The sequence below is a fragment of the Mytilus edulis genome, chromosome 1 (genome assembly GCF_963676685.1).
Source record: "Mytilus edulis chromosome 1, xbMytEdul2.2, whole genome shotgun sequence".
Classification (NCBI taxonomy): Eukaryota; Metazoa; Mollusca; class Bivalvia; order Mytilida; family Mytilidae; genus Mytilus; species Mytilus edulis.
Genome location: NC_092344.1, coordinates 46,150,394 through 46,168,403, shown reverse-complemented (window position 1 = coordinate 46,168,403; position 18,010 = coordinate 46,150,394). Strand labels below are relative to the sequence as shown.

Sequence of the window (18,010 nt, the reverse complement as noted above, 5' to 3'; positions counted from 1 at the left end):
AATTTGTCACTAGGATTAAGATGGTGTGCTCTGAGTGACTTTGCTCCTGAGAATCTCTCTCGTGTCAGCTGGTCTCCTCCTATCTGATATGTCTGATTATGGAGTTGTTTTCCTGCTTTATCATGCGCATCTTTTAAACATTTCTCATAGAAGTCAAGTATCCCTACGACATCTTGATAGTATTGCTCATTTTTGAACAGAACAGGTAATGGTATGACTTCTGACTTTTTTTCAAATTAGAACTACATGGTGTGCTGATGTTAATTGGAACAATATCTGAAAATTTTTTGAAGTATGGAATGTGTTCAAAAACAACCCTTGACATTAGAATGATGTAGTCAGTTGTTATAAGGTTGTAATCTTCCTCTGATGGTATGAAGTTTTGAACTGGTGTTTGACTATAAAGCTGTTGTGGTACAACTCTGTCTAGATTGGTGAAGGTCAGGTTTTGTACTATCACTGCTGAACCAAAAGCATGCATCATTTTCTGTTTGTTGTTAATTCGTTGGTCATGAACACCAACAGTCCAATTGATGTTGTCACCAATAATTCGGAAACGAGTGTTGTCCTTTACCAGCTGCACTACCTTATCATTGAAATGGCCTCCAATCATCTCTACAATTTGTAGGCTTCTTTCATAACTTAGGCAGACGCCAACCGTCTGAAGTCTATCAAACACCTGCAAGTTAAATGAATCTTCCTTAATATGAAGTATATTTGAAAAATAATAATTCTTTTAAAATCAAACTAAGTGAGTAAACAAATTAGTATTCTGTGTATTGAAGTTTAATTGTATTCACAGGTATTCTGAATTGTCTAAACTTGAAAAGAAAACACATTAAAACCAGAAGTGTAACATTTATCCTAAATAAAACCATCTTCTTTTCAGGAAAAAAAGTTTAGTTTTTTTCTGAACAGTATTATTATACCACAAGTCTACTGGTTCAAGTTATACCTCACATGGTACCATACTGCACTGCACACAGTTGTTCAAAACTTCAAAGTACCCTTTAAGTATTTGATGTATTGTATTGCTAGATTTTTCATCATTAATGATTTTCTTTTCTTTTTTTTGTATTTATAAAAAATTGGAGTCGACATTATACATTGTTATTAATTGCTCATTGTTAAAGGCTGTATCCTGACCTAAAGTTGTTAATTTCTGTGGCTTTTGGTCTCTTAGGGAGAGTTTTCTTATTAGCTATCATGAATTTTTAATTTATTTGAACACATAGATATATATTCCACCTTTTTGCTTGTTTAACTATTTCCAGTATAACACCTAGAAAAAACAATACCAGATTGATCACCATTGCATTATAAAGGAATCAAGGATGAATTCTCTGTACATTAATAGTATAAAACATTTATTTACCTTTTGATCACATATGTTGTCAAACAAAAACAGTGATGTTATTCGCTGAATTCTGCTGAGCTCTTTGTTTCTTCCCTGCATTAGCATGCTGTAAACCATTCCTATTCTTGGTATAATAGCTTCTATTTTATCTTTGTTCTCCATGTCTTGTGGCGTTAAGAACATTGTCAATATCAAACTGAAAACTGTTGGAAATTTTACCATGAACTCACAAATAATTTCATTCCATTTAAAAAATTTCAAATCCTCTGGTCTCTTTTTCATCAACTCACTAACATAAAATAGTTTCCTATTTCTTAGACGATTGGACATCAAATTTATTTCCTCCATCAAAAGGCACAGGATGCTGTCTTTAAAACCCTCAGTTGTGAGGAGATGTTTGATAACTTCTCTTTTGTTTTTTGTTTTCAAGATTGAAATAAGAATTTCTGTGTCTGCTTCTTTCATTTCTGTTTTTGAATTTATATCTATATTGTTTTTAAAATCCATGATTTTATCTACCATTACATTTTGTACAACAGGGGAAGGCTTAGATACAATATAATCGTGATCTATGGCAGCAGGAATTGTTGATCTTTGCTTATCTTCTTTACCCTTAGATTTTACGGTTGAAGATTTCTCATTATTCTTGGAATATATGTGATCAGTAGATGTTGAACATGAACCTGTTTGGTTTGATGTTACAGAATTAGATGAAGCCAAAGATGTCATAGAAGCTGTTTGAAAGGATGTTGCCGAATCAGATGTAGCAGAAGAAGTCAATGAATCTAATGAAAATGGATGTGAAGATGATCCTGATAAAGATGATGCAGACTGTAAAGATAGGATACCTGATACATGTGCTTGGTCTGTTTCTGTATCTATAATAAAAATGTTATGAAAAAATAAAGAAAAGTATACACATTTGTTCCAAATAATAAAATCTATTTTCAGAATAGAAAAGATTGATTCATCGAACCAAATTTGAAAATAAGATTTTTACTGTGTAACACATTTTGACTGTCAAACAGATTTTAACTGATATTTTTAGATAAGTCAATTCAAGTGTGCTCCCCCTTAAACAACATCTGATATCAACCTTATGTTCCAAGAAATTTGTTAATTCATTTAGAGGGAGACCGTCACGAGGTGGTTGACCGTTATGGATGAGCAGTTTGACAGATGACATCAGATATATATGCTCCTTATGTAGTTACTACCACCCCTTCTCTTTTCATGCATGTGACTTTACCCAGTTAGACTATTTGCACGATTTGTAATAACTTGAACAAGACAACTGCTGCCACATGTGGAGCAGTATCTGCTTACCCTTCTGGAGCACCTCATACCACCAACTGTTTTTGGTTGAGTTTGTGTTGCTTAGTCTTTAGTTTTTTTCATTTTGTGTTCTGTAAACTGTTATTTAGGTATAGGAAGATGCGATATTAGTGCCAATGTGATAATTCCTGCATGAAAATGATATTTGGAAATCTTGAAAATCAAACAGGATCAACTGGGACTTCTACATTAAAAAGACAAATAACTTAAAAATAGTTATAATGATATTTTTACAACTTCTGACTAAAACCATTTGAAGAGATACATTCATTGATATACTACATGTATTTAACCATAAACTTATTAATTAAACCATTCCTGTTCAAACTTAGATAACTCATAAATTAAAATAGATCATAACATAAGCATCAATCTAGGCCACCTATCAAAAAAAAAATTAATTCTAGTCCCATTCTGAGCAATGGGAAATAACTCCAATTAAAAATAATGTATATACATAGCACTTCACTTACATTTATTCACATGAAACCACACATCAAAGTGTGAAAATTATTTCAGCCACCGTGGTTTTTACGAAATTATGATCCCTAGGATATGTTCAATGTACAAGGACAAAAGTTAAAATCAACACAATAGTGTGGCTACCATAAATGGTATTTTAATTCTTTTATAATGTTTGTTAGCTTATGTGTCTAATTATTAAATTTTTAAAGTTATTGATTAATAAGTATACAAAATTACATTTATATGTATTTACAATGGTTCCTGGTCCCCCAGAAACTTTATAGTAAAGAATCTGTATTATCTGCATTTTTGCAAGGGTTTCATTGGGCACCACCCAACTCATTGTTGCCAGGTTTAAGTAAACATATATTTTAACTTAATTACCTTCATCTGATAAATGTAAACCAATGATGGAAATGTCATCTTCTTCTTCTTCACTGTCACTGAAAACTGCGGCATATTGAGTAGATGTTTTTGGTGTTGACATATTTATTCTCTTTGGTGGATTTATATGTGGTGAGGAAGCCATTCGTTTTGACATTCCAGCATTTTTTTGGCATTCATTGTAAAAATCAGTATTCTTTTTGTGAAGAGAGTCAACTTTTTTACTGCATTTTCTACATACTGTTCCACTTTCAACATTAATTCCACCATATTTCTTCAATAAGTCCTTTAAACTGTAATCTTTCCCTTTTAACTTCCGGATGGTTTCAACTCTACGGGCTTCCTTTGCAAAATTCCCACACACTAAACAAAAATCTCTATCACATTCTCTCTGCTTGATAGGTGTACCTAGACCTACATTCATCCTCTTGGTATTAGAAATCAACTATAAAAAGGAAAGATTAAAAGTATGCATTGTTTAATACAGTTTTCCTTTAAACTGTAAAAAGCCTGTATTGCATGAAATTAAAACAGTTATGCAATTTACAAAGTAGTCATAAGAATCCATCCACAGCCTATAAAGCTTTTAAACTCAAGCAATGACACATACATGTACTTTTTTTTCTACGATGAGTTTTATTGTGCATATTGTTATGTATTTGTTTCTTTTACATTGTCTAGAGGTATTGGAGGGTTGAGACCTCAAAAAGCATGTTTTAACCCGCTGCATTGTTGTGTCTATCCCAAGTTAGTGTATCCAAGTATCAATTCAATATCAATAAAAAAAACTTTTTTAATATGTTACATTATTATGTCGCTTTTTTATTATTGACGTTCAAACTGTGTCACAAATTGAACTTACCTTGCTTTTTGTTTAATTTCTAATTCTGCCTATATAATTCATTTTTGTCTCGTTGTTCAGCTTTGTGCATAAGTCTCTTCACATCTATAAATAAAAATTGGCTGAATGCTGGAGTTATTTTTCGCAATTTGATTGGCTGATATTGTCCAAATAAAATTCAGTACATATTTTTATTACATCAATAGGAATTATCTCCCTTTTACTATGAACGTAATTTTTTTTTTTGCTTTATAGACCTACTGGATTTATTATGTTGGAGTCTTTTATAGCTGACAATAAGTATATGGATTTTTCTCATAGTTGAATGCTGTACGGTTGCATGCAATTGCTTAAAGGGGCACTAGCTACGAGATATATAAAAAATCTAAAGTTTGATTTTTTTTGTTCAATCAATAATGAAAGTGAAATAGTGAAATAACAATTCGCTTTTTGCAGCCAAAAAGGTTCAATTTTGTCAAATTACAAAAACCTTTTTTAATATCTTACATTATTATGTCCCTTTTTTATTATTGACGTTCAAACTGTGTCACAAATTGAACTTACCTTGCTTTTTGTTTTATTTCTAATTCTGCATATATAATTCATTTTTGTCTCGTTGTTCAGCTTTGTGCATAAGTCTCTTCACATCTATAAATAAAAATATCTAATAAAAATTGGCTGAATGCTGGAGTAATTTTTCGTAATTTGATTGGCTGATATTGTCCCAATAAAATTTAGTACATATTTTTATTACATCAATAGGAATTATCTCCCTTATACTATGAATGTAATAATTTTTTTTGCTTTATTGACCTACTGGATGAATAAAGTTTTAGGTATCCTATTTCTAATGAGAGTTGAGGGTTCAGACAAGGAAGAAAAATAAACCAGTCCAAGATAGACATGATAGATTAAGAAGACACCACTAAATCTTCGAGATTTATTATATTTCTCTACAGAGGGGTTTTTCAATGAAATGTATTTTTCTAAGTTTATGTGTTCCCTTTTTTTTTTTGCAATACTTTATGTGACTTTGTTCGGTAAATATAGTATTTTTGTACGGTGCCAAAGAACATATGATACTACTTTTTATTTTTATCTTGTAAACATGGTTAAGTAGTGAATTATATCCTAAAATGCTCTGAATAATTCTACATTGGAACCAGCAAAGCTTAAGAGCCTTTAGTATATTTTGTACATGAAGTGTGTATTTATTTTCCAGTATAATGAGTTGATGATTACGATGGTTCCATTGTCTTTAGGGGATATTTTTTTCATTAGCAATCATACACTATCTTCTTATTTTGAAGACTATAATATCCAGAAATCACCTTAAATGACTAAATTTTGGGACCATTACTATTCTTACTTACTTTAATATATGTTATTAACTTAATAGTGTTCCATCTTGTCTGTCTAGTAACTATTAACTTAATAGTGTTCCATCTTGTCTGTCTAGTAACTATTAACTTAATAGTGTTCCATCTTGTCTGTCTAGTAACTATTAACTTAATAGTGTTCCATCTTGTCTGTCTAGTAACTATTAACTTAATAGTGTTCCATCTTGTCTGTCTAGTAACTATTAACTTAATAGTGTTCCATCTTGTCTGTCTAGTAACTATTAACTTAATAGTGTTCCATCTTGTCTATATAGTTGTTCGATTTTCTGCTTGATGTTAGCTTTCTATCTGTAACAAAAAAATATCTTTGAATTTATTACGGTCATGACCATTGAGCATTTAAAAAGAAATTAGTTCCTTATTCAAGAATGGAATGCTTCTTTTTGAAACTTCATTGGGTGTAAAAGCGTTGACGGAAGTTCATTTTGTATAAAGTGCGAAAGCACTTAAGGGGGCTCGCAGGTCTAAATCTTTTTTTTTAATTTAATATAAGATTTCGCTAATTTTTCTAAAAATGAACTTTATCTTATGCCTAATAGAAAAATAAAATAAAAAAGAATGGTCACCTATCATTTAGGCTCACAATCTGCCTTTGGAAGAAGCATACATTTGTGTAAAACTACTTTTGTTGTTGTTGAACTAAATAGGAGAAAAAGAGGTACTATTGAGATAAAAAAAAGAACTTAATTACAGAAATCACTTTAATTTTACAATTATTTAGTTAATGTTTAGCTTATTTGAAAACAATGATAAAAAAATATAGGTCACCGATGATCAAAAAAAGTTATTTCAAATTTGATGCCAAAAAGTAGCATGTTTGCACCAAAGGGAGATAATTTGGAGCTATTTTTTGCTGAAATTTTTGTACCCTTAATTCTAAAAATGTGCGCACTGTCAACACTTTTACAACCCTATGAAGTCACAAAAAGTTTGTGAGTTAATTGTTCTAGTTTAAATACCAATAAATTCGTATAAATATATAATATAAATAAATATGAGATAAATACAGGCAACACAGTAGTAGAAATAGGTAGCTATGAATAGAGTTATTTCCATTATGTTGTCTAGTGTACAGGGAATTAAATTTGATATCAGAAAAAAACATTTAATTTTGTTTTTGTTTAGAACAGTCTATAGTTTAATGACATAACTTAATTAAAAAAATAAGTTAAAAAGAAAACTTTCTACATTGTCTAACCAAGAGAAGATTACTAGTACATTTTACATGTATTGGATAGTCTATGTTTACTTGAATGTTCCAATTATTTGGTTTTGGTGAAAGTTTCATCATTTCTTTAAATCAAAATACTGGGAAACACAGGTCAAAATGTTGTTTACCATAACGAAGATAAATTTATAAAATTGAAGAAAGTAGCTAGCTGGGAAATTGATGAAATCTTAAAGAAGACAGTATTATATTTAAGATGGAAAAAAAATGTCCAATGATCACCTTGTTAGTTTGTTAGAGATGAAAACAACTTATAATATTATATATGATATTATACTGCTTTCTACAAAGGAGTCTACATGTATGTCATCTTTTATAAATTGAATTTGAAAATGTTTGTTGTGACTTGTTTATTTTTTGTTAAATATTGGTAATTTTGTTTTGTTTCTTTGTTAGTTGTTAATTTCTGAGTCATTTGGTCTTTTGTGGAGAGTTGGCAATCATACCACATCTTCATTTTTATCCTTTAAATTAATATGGCCTATAATTTAAAAAATGATTATTGCCTTATTTGTGTTCTGCTGGATGGAATCTGATAGTAAGAGTGTGTGCATGTTCCCGGACTGTCTAACAGGTGAACTAGTCTGTTGTTGTGATTGCAATGAGATAATATATGATTTTATAAAACATGACCAGGCATGCATACAATGTGTGTTTTTTTTTATGTCACTATAACGCTTGAGGTGTACATTTGTATCTGTGTATTGGTTTGTGACAAATCTTACAGCCCTTCTTTGTACTTTTCTATTTTGTTTAAATTCTCAGTAAAGAAATGTTCCCCGACTAAATATCCTAGTGATGGTCCAAAGATTTGTATGCCCTGTTGCTTTTATACTGAGGTGAACTAATGTTTTCACTTTGACCAATAGATGTTTAAAATTTTCAAACAATTATATGTATTTCAAATATTGTTGGCTGTTTTCTTATTTTAATACTGTTATATCAGTAAGTATTTGATTCTTTTATGTTGACTGCACATTTTCATAGATATTAAACTTTCCATCAGCACAATAACAAGTCAAGTCACTATAGTCTATATATATGGGGGGGGGGGGGGTCATATATTGCTGTCATTGCTGGTGCAGATAAATGAAAATAGCCATTTCTATAGAAAAATGCTATTTTGACGGCTTAAATCACAGCAGTTGTTAAATTTTAATTAGTGCACATGTAGTTTGAACTCCTTTGGCTGTGATCTGACAGTACTGCAAAAATAGCTATTGCCAAAAATAAAAATAAAATATCTAAATCCTCATTTTTTGGGTAGATCTTTCTTTTTGTTTTGGTAATTATATTTATAATAAATATTTTTACATGTTATATACATTCAATTATTTTTTGAGAATACCATTTAAATGCGCTTATCGATCTTTATTGTAGCAGACGTTCTTCCATTCAGCTGTATTCATAATAAGGAAATTCCTATGAAACATCCGGAATCTCCTGCGCGACTGGTTGCGCATTAAATAGTTCAAAAAAGAACTAAAATGGCGTTGGTCTCCACCTGTCTATATATAGAACAAGGTGATTATATATAGCGGGATCCCAGTCTATGGTTAGAGTTGTTTCCGACAGGTTCGAAGAAATGAAATTTACATATAAAAATAAAGAATAAAAATATGGTTTATTCATATCGACACAGGCTACAATTAATAAACCAGTATCTGCATCTTGCTTATATTTCAATTCATGATTAAAAAACTTTAAACCCTTTTTCTGCGAACTTGCAAGCACTTATCCTTAAATAAAGTGTGCATTTCATTTTTAACGAGTAACACATAAGACAAAATTTTTAAGTTTCCGATAAATTTTGGCGTTTTGAATGTGTTTGAATCATTTTTTTTGGCATTATAATAGCAGATTAAGTCGCTTATTTGAAGATAAAGGTAAAAAAAAATTTAACAGTTAATTGTGAGATTTTTTTTGGAACGGACTCCAAAAATTTGAGGGGGAGGGGAGGGGCTTTATACGTTGATGCAGCATGCTAAATATTTCTCAATTTTCACATTTGTGTAATTTCAACACTATTTCCGACTTTTCCCCTTCCTCTTTCAACAGAACCTCACCCACTTCCCCTTTACCCCGCATTCCCACTGTTTTACTCCTAATTATCGCCACATCTACCCAAGTTGGCACTATTCGGAAAAGAACATTTTTTTCTGTTTAGAAATAAAAAAAAAAAAAAACTTTGCTTTATATGGAAAAGCAACTCAGATAATCCAATAATATAGAAATATATGCTTTATAAATAAATATATGATTTTCGTTATATAGTTATATATAGAAATGTATTATAGTGTTTCCAGTGTATATGTTCCGGACCATATGAGTATTTGGATCATATGGGTATATACTCATATGGTCCGACCATACGCGTATGGTCCGACCGTACGCGTCTGGTCGGGGTAATAAATTAGATATAGGCCTTGACGATGTGGTGTGAGTGCCAATGATACAACTCTCCATCCAAATAACAATTTTAAAAAAGTAAACCATTATAGGTCAATGTACGGCCTTCAACACGGAGCCTTGGCTCACACCGACCAACAAGCTATAAAGGGCCCCAAAATTACTAGTGTAAAACCATTCAAACGGGAAAACCAACGGTCTAATCAATATAAAAAAACGAGAAACGAGAAACACGTATAAATTACATAAACAAACGGCAACTATTGTACATCAGATTCCTGACTTAGGACAGGTGCAAACATTTGCAGCGGGATTAAACGTTTGTTTATAGTTTATAATTAATTCTCTTCATAAGATATGACCCTTTTAGTTGAAACGTCATTAAAAAGACGATACCAAAGGTCATTCTATCATATTATAAAGATAAAAAGATTAACTAAATAAAAATAAGCAATTTCACGAATTTGATTTTACTCACTAGTCACAACTATAGTACACACATTTTATATACCTACTTATCGATTTGTTATTACGCTTGAATGGCAACATTTCAACTTTGGAAAATATTTTCCAAAATTTCTTTAAGAACCGTTATGGATTATCAAGACCTCGTTATCACTTCAAGAAGCTGCTAAGAAGGTTAAGGTTTATGTACCCTTCTGTAGCCATTTTTTTACGAATTTTTCGAACCTCAATTGTATCAAAACTAAAGATATAATAAATAATAGAGATAGGCCATTTAGTACATGTTCCAAGGGGAAACTTGATGCACAGCATTATTTTTTACTGTTTCATTGCATTTGATAGAAAAAGAGGACTTTGTGGCAAATAAATCAAGATTTTTATAGAAAATCCACAGCCTTTAATACAGAGATTTTTGTTATAAAATTTGAAACATAAATTACTCACTTGATTTTCTATGATGTGCTAGTGTTTATTTTTTACAAAAAGTTCTAAGTAACCTGTAAATTCCAAAACACCTCGTGCTGAGTCACTAAAGTCGAGCGCACCCTAAAAGGTGTACTTGATTTTGGCCATATTTATACTTGTCTTAACCAATAACTACATTTATAAACTTATTTTAAGGAAATCAATGCTAGCACTGCATGCAATAATCCTATATCTATCAGTCATCAAATTGCCAAATATGAGAGTACAAGGATAAAGGCTGTGGATTTTCTATAAAAATCTTGATTTATTTGACACAAAGTCCTCTTTTTCTATTAAATGCAATGGAACAGTAAAAAATAATGCTTTGCATCAAGTTTCCCCTTGGAATAGGTACAAAATGGCCTATCTCTATTATTCATTATATCTGTAGTTTTGATACAATTGAAGTTTGAAAAGTTCGTACAAAAATGGCTACAGAAGGGTACATAAACCTTAAAAGCAAAGAGTGTAACTGCGAAGGATCGTCACGCACAACCAAGACGACCTAATGCAGACAAGTTATAGAACGGCCATAAGTACTGCCGGTGTGGAAATAGATTTCACCCTACGCATAAATACAAGAATACAAGTAGCGATGAAAAGTAACTATGGCATCAATATTTAATGTTTATGTAGCCATTGAATAAATTTTAATAGGATTGTTCACTATAGAGTCTCGCGTGATTTAGTTGTTGTCTTATGTTCGTGTTTTTGTTTTGGGTTTGGTGAGATCATGAGTTCGTCGGTCCGTTCGTTCGTCCTTTATACCGTTCGGTCGTCCGTCCGTCCGTGCGTTTGTTCGTTCGTCCGTCCGTTCGTCCGTTCGTCCGTCCTTCCGTCCGTCTGTCCCGCTTTAGGTTTTTGGTCAAGGTAGTTTTTGATGAAGTTGAAGTCCAATCAACTTGAAACTTAGTACACGTGTTCCCTATGATATGACCTGTCTAATTTTAATGCCAAAGTAAAGTTTTGACTCAAATAGCATGGTCAACTGAACTTGGAAAATTATAGTGTGAGTGGGGCATCCGTGTTTTTGGCCACATTCTTGTTAATCCATGATGTGAGCTCAAGCTTATTCAGTGGCCATTGGATAGTCACCGTTCTCCATTACAGTAAGCGGTGAACAAATGCCTCTTCTTTTATGCGTTCTACTTGAACAGTGACACGCCCCAAGAAATTGTCCATGTTTCAAGATGTTTAAGATCTTCTTGGTGTTGAAGGTTAAGTCCCCCAATGTTGTTTTTTTACGAGACATTCATCAGCAAAGCGACGGACTTGTATTCCTATCAAGATCTAACAACTGGAAGATGTTCTTCCTTGCATTTATCTTTAAGCACTCAACTGAATATCGCTATCAATTTTTTGAGTGTGTAGCAGACCTTCCAATATTATTGATATCCTTTATTTCAAGTTCAATGTGATAGTTGCAATCATCAAAGTCTACGTTAAATGTATGTAGTGAACATTTTTATCGCGGATTATGAATTAAGTAACTTTATTCTGATTTAGGAATAATCTATCTAGATCTACAAATAAGAAGACATGATGTCATAGAAAGGAAAGGAAAGGATATGAGTATCCATCAATAACACAACAAAAGTATATACACTGTCACAACAAAAAATAAAAAGTAAAGGATCAGCGTGTATTGCTGTTCTTCATCTCAAAGTCACACTGACGGAACAGAAACAAATCCTCTCACCTAACTGCAAAATTACGACGGTACCTAGTACCGGTTTGAGCGAAGATTGCAAATGAGACAAATTTACTCTACATGAGACAAAATCACCGCGGATATAAGCCACTTTAGGTCATCGTACGGTCTTAAAAATGGAGAAACTGAAAGCTAACGGTAAAGAACGATATAAACAAAGGCATGACAAAATAAAAAAAAAAATCCAATGAGAAAAACCAAAACATGATTTAATAACACAAAAAAAAAATGAATAATAAATGTGATAGAAAGCAATCAAGCAATGGCAACCACTGAATGTCTCCTGACTTGGGACAGACACATACGAAATGTGGCGGTGTTTAACATATTTGCGATACAGCAAAAGAACATGCACAAAGAACAACTAATAAAAAGACAATATACAAAAAGAAAGATCTAAGAGTACTCCCAATAACGAGGGTCGTTATGGGGGTATACCTTCATGACGAATAAGTTAAAATTAGTGCCAAATGACGTCAAAGATAATGTTTTGTGCACGACAATAAAATTTACACTTTCTTTTACACTATAAGATAATCGACTGGTTTTGACGAATCACTTTAAAAAAAAATCAGTAGTCAGGATATAGAACCGTAAGTGTTCATTACTGTAGATGAATACACATATATATTTAGTTATATTTAAGTTTATCAATTAAACAAAATTAAGAATTGTAATACATTAGATCAATATTCAAATGTCTTATTCAAAGAACATCATCGTTCAGAAAGGAATACTAACCATAAAGAACAAAAACCCGTACCATTAGTTTTGGAGGTTTTTTTTTTTGGTACAGAGTTTCAGGTTAATAACCAAAATACATAAATCTACGAAAGGAAAGCTATAGCTGTATGTATTATGTATATTATATCAAGTAACGTCCCTTGGGTAAATCCTAAATACAATATAGGCAATATATCTATGGGTAAAATTAGACATGACATTGAAAGAATTGGAAGAATTGTTGATTAATAACGGAAAAATATCGTCCATTAAGGTAACGATACAATGCTGTAGAATTTATCAATTAAATGGAATCTAGACGAATCTTTAATTAGTCCACCCATAAACCGTGAGACATAGTATATTACTGAGATACATTTATAGATGAAAAGCTTATATGAATGTTAACACAAAGTAAAGCAGTCGAGACCTAATAACATGTATAAGAATTCATTTTTTTCAAACTTGCAGAATAATCAATTATACAAATACTTGAAGACTTGTGCATTTGAATTAAACTGCTAACCAATAAAATTGTCTATCGAGAAAAAATGCAGCTATACTATGTATAAAAAAGAAGATGTGGTATGATTGACAATGAGACAACTCTCTACAAAAGACCAAAATGACACAGAAATTAACAACTAAACGCACGTCTGGGTATTACATTTTAAACCTGATACCTTTTGTTAGCTATTATTCGTGTGTTTCTCTGTCCTATATTTTCTCCCATTTATTTGTATTGTTATCCTGTCATGTAATGTTGTCATTTCAATGTTATATTTAACATTGCAATAAAGTGTGAGGTTTGGCATGCCACAAAATCAGGTTCAACCCACCATTTTTTTTCTTAAAATGTCCTGTACCAAGTCAGGAAAATGGCCATTGTTATATTATAGTTCGTTTCTGTGTGTGTTAAATTTTAATGTTGTGTTTCTGTTGTGTCGTAGTTTTCCTCTTATATTTCATGCGTTTCCCTCAGTTTTAGTTTGTAACCCGGATTTGTTGTTTTTTTCAATCGATTTATGAATTTCTAACAGCGGTAAACTACTGTTGCCTTTATAGGTCACCGAACGGCCTTCACCAATGAACAAAGCCCATACCGCATAGTCAGCTATAAAAAGCCCCGAAATGACAATGTAAAACAATTCAAACGAGAAAACAAACGGCCTTATTTATAGAAAAACAAATATGTAACCATAAACAAACGACAACCACTCGCAAATTACAGGCTCCTGACTTGGGACAGCAGGCACATACATACATAATGTGGCGGGGTTAAAAATGTTAGCGGGGTCCTAACCCTCCCCTAACCTAGGACAGTGTTATAACAGTACAACATCAGAACGAACTATAAAAATCAATGTTCTTTGATAAAGGCTTAACTCATCAGATGGACAAAAATATACAAGTGAACGTGGCCGGGTACTTGAACATCCCAACAACAAAAAGACACTAGGAACAGATCTGATAGTACTCGCAGTTAATTGACACTAGTTCAAAGCCACTAACAACTAATAAAAAAATCTTGCATCTAAGACTAAATATAGTACTTCAACCCATACACTGATTGAAAGTCCATAGTTTTCGTACGGGTGTCCCCCTTTTTGGTGCACAGACAAGACTTTTGCATTTAGCCAGTCCTGTGGTATACATGTAGAGTGTCAGTCCAGAGCGCTGGTGTTGATAGAACTTTTTAATATACATGTTTGTGCAAATGCTATTTCAGTCTAGCATTCAGCCAGTAAACGGTTTATCATATAAATTGTGTAACTGTTCTCATTAATACAGAGCTACTTTTTAATTACTTGTTTTCTTTTTTTGTATCCAAATCTTCATATGTATACATGGAGGAAATAAAGATTCATTAATTTATACATTCATAATGTATCCAAATGCTTACATTCTTATTTCAAAGTGTACATTTTCTGGAAAATGAACACATTTTAATAGATTATACACGAGTCATACACGGAAAAGTACAACTAAAGAAAACCTCCTGCATTAGTTTATTATTTCAAATAAAAAACAACACGATAGAGGACGTTTAATAACCATAAATTGACAGACCTTCCCTCTTTCCCATTTTCGGGGTACGCAACGACCACCAATCAAGGATATTGAGAAGGCAGTGGCTATTTGACCGGCACTGAATAAAACTGTTCATTGATGTGATTAGTAGAGAATGAAAAAGCTTAAAAATAATTTAAAATAATTTTATCACAATATCAAGCATTTATAAAAATACAGTACAATCAAAAATAAAAGATTTTCATAAATAAATAATTTATCATAATAACTTTATAATATTAATTAAAAGCATGAAAACACATTTGTAAATACATTATTAAATATATTTTTTTTTTCTAAAATATTTATAAAAAAGTTGATTTTCAAATCTGTGTAAAATCTATGGTTTAAATATCCTGCCAGTGATAAAAATAGTGTTATGCAAAAACTACATCATAAAACAGACATGACAGACAATATTAATAGTTGCTTGCTTGGTGTTAAACGTGAAAAATCCTGCATTCTAACAATTTCCTGGGACTTAACATGACCTCACAAAAATCATATTTTCAGCAGTTAAAAATCAATTTTTGAAACTCAATATATGATAAATAAATTTGAAGAAAACAATAATTAGAGAAAAACGAGCTAATGTGTATTGTGTTGAGCTAGATTAATTAATAAGGAACAGCGTCTGTGTAACTTACATGATATTTTTTAAATGAGAAAATACAAAAATAAATACAATTACATTTTTATGTTTTAATCTTTTTTTTCAACTTTTAATTCTCAAATATAGGGGAGACCGGGGTTGAATGAGACACTTTTTATGTTCTTGTCTATATATACAAATCAATTATACGCAGCTTTCTCACTAGACCTAGTAAACTAGACGAACATCTCGTGTACATTTTAAAAAGGATTTGAATCCACTAGGGCTATTTCTTAAGTCACATCTGACGATTTAATGGGGGTTGTCGCATGTCACTACCTACCCCGTGTGCGGGGTACGTTGAGACAGAGGTTGGGGTAAGTTGTGACATACATACAGTACTGGTAGTCCTGTTTACATGTTCAGATGTACATGCTTTGTCACAATTTCAGAAGGTGGAAAACCTACTAGATAGGTCATACCTTGTATTGCGCGTCGTGAAATACGATATGGTAAGAGCTTTTCCGTCAGTCATGTATTCTTTGTCCTTGACCTCATTTTTATGGTCAAGGAACTGTTTTGTCATATGAAATACCGCACTTATATTTAGTTACTAGTATGATATTTTCTATGTTTGGTATTTTGTATATTGGATTCTTGCAAGGTGTACATATCATTCAGACAGTGTTAACCGACAAACTCATTTCATGGATCAGTTATCATGTCCGTATCACAGATGCCCTTAGAAATATGCAATAGTCTACTGTATTCGGTGTATGAATGAAGCACTCACACCACTTCTTCCTTTATCTATATATGAATGAAATCCAATGATAATGAAAGCAGGCGAGACATTTCAGACATGGTAATGCCATATAGTGAATGTCTAAGCAGTGGCTATCTTTTACGATGCTCGAAAAAAAAATATACTATTAATATAAATAATACTTTGTAAAATAATCAAGATATATGAACGAAGATTAAAAAAAAAAAAAAAAAAAAGGAACCGTTTGTGCTGTCATATAAAACTACATTACATAATTGTAAAAGTATAAAAACTAGCAGATGCTGCTCTAATACAACCATACTTCTGTGTAATCTTGGACTGAAAGGGTATTACCCTTTAAAAATTATTTTGTTTAAGATGAATGAACAAGCTTACAGGACATATAAATGCTGACTTTTAAGTATATATATATAATGCATATAATGCCATATATACATAATGCATATAATGCCATATATACATAATGCAGTTAAATGATATACTGATGCGTTGGTATGTGACTGAGTGTGGTTTGCATTGTCATTTGTGGATTAGGTTTTATATAGCAGATGCTGCTCAAATGAAAATATCATTGTGTGTTACATTGTATTTATGTTGCATTATTTCATAACTTTTCCTCACTGTCCAATTGTACGTCTTTTTGACTGAACAATCTAGTTCTCTCCTACGTTGAAACAAAAACACCGGAAACAAAAGTGTTTTACGTCAGATGTTGTTTGAGTATATCCCTTATTTTGATTGAAAATAATTCTTATTGGAATTAATGGGCGAAAAGACTCACAATATACTTGTCTGAGGTTGTCACAACCTGCCCCGTTTGTGCTGTATCAACCTGCCCCTATGAAGTTTGGTCACGTGGCGATCAGGCGTGGAGAAACTTATTGTACTTGGATTTTATATGATATCACACATTGAGCCCCGGATTTTTATCTTCATTTATATATCTTGATTATTTACAAGGTATCATTAATATCAATATTATAAAAAATATTTCGAACATCGTAAAAAATACTTACGGCTTAGATTTTCAGTATTTACTTCATAAAATCTTTAAAAACGCTTCTATGGCATAACCATTTCTATCTCGATGCAATTTGAAAAAAGACTTCACGAAAACTTTCTAAATATGCCATAATTTCTTCTCTAAAGGAAGATTTACAGTCACTGTCTCATTCAACCCGTGTCACATTCAACCCCAGTCTCCCCTAATTATAAAAATCAAGGACCATTTCCTTTCCTTTCTTATACTGAAAAAAAATGTGTCTGGTGAAATTTTTATTTTTTCACGGTTTATGTTCAAAAGACCAAGCCAGACAATCGCTTGATTATAATTGTATTTCTCAAGTCTTCTCATGGTACTGAAAGCTAAGACCATTCTGTCATTACATCGGCAACACAAATACAATGCTGGTTCCATAAATGAAAAGAGTATACAAGTTTCCAGAATGTAGTATAGCTACAAAGTGACTATTATCATATTTGTATTTTTTACTTTTAAATTTATCTTATTACTTCACTTCTATTCTTAATAGATTCACCATATTTTTATTTTTTTCAAATTTTCAATGTGTACGCAACCAAGGATTTGTATAGTGAGACTGAGACTACTATAGTAGTCTCAGAGTGAGACTATACAAATCCTTGACGCAATAGAGTTTTTTTTAAAATTTTTTTAGATAAGAAGTTTAAGTGTTTATATGAGCAACAGCAACAAAAGGTTTTGAATAAAAAAAAATATGATATTTAATTATTATTTTTAATCAAGCGAAAGTAATGTC

The 18,010-nt window shown here is 31.7% G+C and overlaps 1 pseudogene; it reads right to left on the bottom strand.

The window, feature by feature from the left end:
* LOC139513098 (uncharacterized) overlaps positions 1 to 8,557 on the bottom strand; it is an 11,312-nt pseudogene extending 2,755 nt beyond the window's left edge.
* Between the last annotated feature and the right edge of the window lie 9,453 nt (positions 8,558 to 18,010).